We start from the raw sequence: 4,876 nt of genomic DNA on the forward strand, positions 1-4,876 counted from the left end.
TTTGCTTTAGATTAATCGATCCTTTTTGTGGGGTAAAACCCGCAAAAAGTTATTTTTATAAGCATAGTTAATTTTTTTTCGTTACAGAAGTCACGACATGGAGTATTCTTCCACGACGTGACACCTGTGATTCACAATTTTTTTCCCTTTTTCTTAGTTCAGTTTTACATTTTATTTTCTTTTCTTATTTCAGGAGTTCATGACCAGAGGTTCTAACACACCTTTGGTACCACCACTTGAAGATCCCGAGTCTACACTTCACAAAAAGAAGGATAAGAGCGTGAAAGAAGATCAAACACCAAAGAAGACACCTTTACAAGAATTCAAATCAGTGTTCTCAAAGAAGTCGGGGAAGAAAACGGAGGAGTCAGGTTCATCTTCAAAGAACAAGAGCAAGCTTGAACACATAGATCAAATACCCGTCCAAGCCGAGTCCGCGTACGATACTGAGCCTGAATTTGAATTACATACAAGTGAACCCGAGAACGAGCTGGAGAACGAAATGGCAAACATTGATGAGATGGCCATGGGGGACTACAAGAACCGCATTCGAGATGATGTGGGGCCGGGTTTAGTACATCCTACGATTCCTCCCAATGCCACATTCGAGTTAAAGGGATATATCCTTACTGCACTTAAGGCTATCCCATTTTACGGGAAGGATCACGAGGATGCTTTCAAACACTTAGACGAGGTGAACGATATAGCGGATTATTTTAATACTCCCAATATCCCAAGGGAGACAGCTTTGCTAAGGATGCTACCAGTCACTTTCAAAGGAGCAGCAAAAGACTGGTTGAAGGCACTCCCACCTGGTACGATCACCACATGGGCCCAATTGCGTGAGAGATTTCTAGATCAGTTTTGTCCACCCTCCAAAATCTCTAAACTCAAGAAGGCAATTGCCAACTTTGAGAAAAATCCGGGGGAGTCATTATATGAGGCCTGGGAACGCTACAAGGGGTTGTTAAGGAATTGTCCTCAACATGACCTCAATATTCAGCAAGAGATGTCAATATTTTATGATGGGGTGAATGTCATGACTAGACAACTCCTTGATTCGCAAGGACCACTAACGAAGAAGAACCCAAATCAGGCCAAGGAGCTGATTGAAGAGTTTTCAAGGCACCCTCGTGAGTATCACAACCCAGGGCGAGATGGAATAAAAGGCAGTGGAGGTACACAAACTGAAGAGATGGCTGCTGTGATGGCAATGCTTAGCACTATGGATAGGAGATTGACTCAAATGGACCAATCAATTCATGCAATTCGAGTTGGTTGCGAGAGATGTAGTGGCCCACACTTGACAAAGGATTGCAATATGGATGAATATGGAAACAAAAAAGCTCAAGTGTGTTACTCGAGTGGGAACAAGTATGAAGAAGATTGGAGAAAACCAAAGAAGGAGTGGCTACCTTACGAAGAATACAAGAAGCAAAAAGAAGAGAAATTTAGGCAAACTGGCCGGGGCTTCTACCAAAGAGAGCAACCACTAGTTGAGAAGAAATCAGAATTAGAGACCATGTTGATGAAATTCATGGAAGCTTCAGAAAAAAGACATGATGTTACCGATGCTGCAATGGAAGAACAAAGAAGTATAATAAAGAATCATCACGCAATGATGATAGATCAGCAAGCATTAATAAAGAATCAGCAAGCCTCCATTAATAACCTTGAAGTACAACTTGGTCAACTTACCACTTTGGTTAATGAGAAGATATTCCCGAAAAATCCTGAAAACAAAACCCAATCTCATGTAATGGCCATAGATATTGAAGAAGAGGCGATTTCTGAGTTCCTAGAGGCCTTGTAAGTGGAGCCCCAGCACCCCGATCCAAAACCGAAGAAGCTAAAATTCGAGAACCAAAATGTAGCTGAAGTACAGAAACCACGTCGTGGGAATAATACGTCCACGTCGTGGCCTTGGTCTGATCAGAAAATTCCGGAAACCGTCTCGACTTATAAACCGCCTTTGCCATTCCCGTCTAGAGCTAATCTCAGTCCACTGGAGAGAGAACATCTGGAGTTTATCAAGCAATTAAAGGGTATTCCTATCAATACTCCTTTTATTGATTCGCTTGCAAAAATTCCAGAATATGCTAAGTTCCTACAAGACTTGTTAGACACTCGTCAGCAATTAAAGGAGAATTCTAAGGTGATTCTAAGTGAGCAAAGCTCAAAAGCTGTGTTGGGAGAAATACCTAAGAAGATGGGGGATCCTGGACGACTCACTCTCCCATGTGAGTTTGGGAATAATATGAAGGTTTATGCTTTAGCCGATTCTGGGGCTAGCATAAATTTGATGCCTTATTCGTTTTATCAAAAATTAAATATTCAGAAGTTGAAGACTACAAAGATGACTATTCACATGGCGAACCGTTCAGTGACACAACCCCGAGGCATTGTGGAAGATATTTTAGTAAAAATTGGGAAATTCATTTTTCCAATAGATTTTGTGGTATTGGATATGAAAGAAGATCCCAATGTACCGATTATTCTTGGTCGCCCGTTACTTAACACTGCTGGAGATCTTGTTGATATTCGGGAGTCTAAGCTCACCTTGAGGGTTGGTGATGAAAAGGAAATTTTTGGGATAGAAGATGGCTTCCAAAGGAATCATGCTCAAGAAGAGGTTTTCAACATTGATGAAGAAAATGAACTTGAAGAATTAGAGAAGCTCATGGAAGAGGAAATCAAAACAATTCAACAAGTTAAAAGAACAAAACCGAGAGCATCTGTTCCATTTTTAGTTGAAGTGATTGCCTACACGAATCCAACTTCTTGGGTGAGCAAGGAAGATGATGAGTTGTCGAGTGATGAAAAGGAGGTTACTTCAAAAGTAACAAGTCCAGTGGTGAAAGAAGAGAAGGATACTTTGGAGCTTAAAGATAATGGAAAATTGAAGACTAAAGGGACTAAACGCAAGCTTGATGGAGACGAGGTCAAAGCTAAAAAGGAAAATTCGAAAAAGGCGTATAAAAGACGTGTTCAAGCTTACAAGAGGCGTTTCAAGGAACAAATGATCCTAGTGGTGGACTCTTCAGATGATTCAACGTAGGAGGCACGGAGTCCAGCTCAAGACTCCTAAAAAAGAAGCGCTTCTCGGGAGGCAACCCGAGTTTGGTTTGCTTTTCTTTTCTTTTCTTTTTAGTTTTTGAGTTTTTTTTAAGGTTATCAAGTCATCATCTATAGACTATTACTTGGTAAAAAAATTAGCTGTGGGATGCTTTGGTAATAATTGGAACACAAAGAACATAAATAAAAATTGTTAGATTAGCAAATTTTTGTGACCAGACATCAATCACGTCGTGGTCAGGAGAGCCACGTCGTGATTTTAAGGAACAATTCGGGGACTAATTGCAACTTGACCAGTTTATCTATTATTAAAAGTCACGACGTGGTATAGCCTGCCACGACGTGACCTTTCAAAGTCACGAAGGGGGGGGGACCAGTTATTAAACCCTTTGACCACAAACTTCTTCCCCATTTGTTTACTGCCTCACGAACGGAAGCAAGGTCCCCACAGCTGATTTTTTTTCAACTTTTCCTCCAAATTTCCTTCATTCTCTTGTCCTTTTACTCCATTTGGTATGTATTTCATCCATTAATTGTAGATATTACTTACAATTTATACATTTTCATGGTTAGGGTTTATGTGAATGATAGGATTTCCGAAATTGGATGAAATTGGTAACTGTTTTTAGGTTGCATGCCCTTAGAATAGCAATAGAAACAAACCCCAAGTATTGTTTTTGGGTTAAATCGCGTATTTAGTGTTCGATCTGTGCCAACGATCCGACTGCGAGACCACGACGTGGCGAGCCAAGCCACGACGTGATTCCTGGGCGACAAGTTTTCTGCATTGTTTTTGATAACATATTTTAGGTGTTTTGTTTTTGTTTTGGTTTGTTTTTGAACATTGCAGAAAGATGGCACCTAGAAGGGCTGTTCAACAGGACAATGACCCGATTGATTTCTCGAATATCCATCCGTTATATCGATTTCCACGAACCATTTCACGGGCCTTGTTGACGTCTTATCAGAACCGTTTGGGATGGTTATACAATAGGGAGTTTGCTATAGCTCCGATTATTGACTGGGGATGGCTCGGCGGTGTTGGAATGGTTGTTGAGTTGGAGCGCCATTGGACGAAAGTATACGAGGGAGACCATTTTTCCTTTACTTGCCATGGATGGAGGAACTTGTTCGCGATCCAAGAACCCGTGTACCAGGAATTATCAGTGGAGTTTTTCTCTACTGTGAACTTTGAAGAACGCACCATGGATTTTGATTATAACCAGGCACTAGTTTTCCGGTTGGGCGGGGTGTATCGGGAGTGTAGTCTCCGGGAATTTGCATGGCGCATGGGGATCTATACAGAAGTGGAGACTCAATCCCCATTCTTTGTTCCATTTTTACTTGGTTGTGTTCGAGATTTTGCGCCCGGTATTTTTGATGTTCAATTTTGGCGCACTATCGCAAATCACGAGTACAGTTCTCGTGATTCAAGTGAAGCACAAATTCGGAATCCGGTGCATCGTTTTTTTCACCGCCTTATCACCTTTTCTATCAATCATAAACATCACGGTGATAAGGTTTCTTTACAAGATTTGCTCTTTTTGTGGAGTATTATTACTCCCGGGGTGTGTTGTGATATTCCTTACATGCTAGCAAGGTTTTTGAGAAAGAGAGCGGTCAGTTGACGACAAGGAAGTCCAATTACAGGTGGACATTTGGTCACCCGTCTTGCCCGGTCATATGGGATTTTGTCCCAAGAATTTGTGCGGAACCTTACCCGTTTGCCAGACAATGATTTGACTATTCAATTTTTGGGTGTTATGCGCGTGGTGGTTGATGTCGGGGGACGTTATGTTAT

General features: G+C 41.3%; 1 non-coding gene across 1 annotated transcript; it reads right to left on the reverse strand.

Annotated features, from left to right (window-relative positions):
- Positions 1-886: 886 nt before the first annotated feature.
- Positions 887-993, reverse strand: LOC145141675 (small nucleolar RNA R71). The gene has a single exon (XR_013722869.1). It is a non-coding gene; the product is annotated as a small nucleolar RNA R71 (small nucleolar RNA).
- Between the last annotated feature and the right edge of the window lie 3,883 nt (positions 994-4,876).

The sequence above is a fragment of the Lactuca virosa genome, chromosome 9, assembly GCF_052849685.1.
Source record: "Lactuca virosa cultivar CGN04683 chromosome 9, Lactuca_virosa_CGN04683_v6, whole genome shotgun sequence".
Classification (NCBI taxonomy): Eukaryota; Viridiplantae; Streptophyta; class Magnoliopsida; order Asterales; family Asteraceae; genus Lactuca; species Lactuca virosa.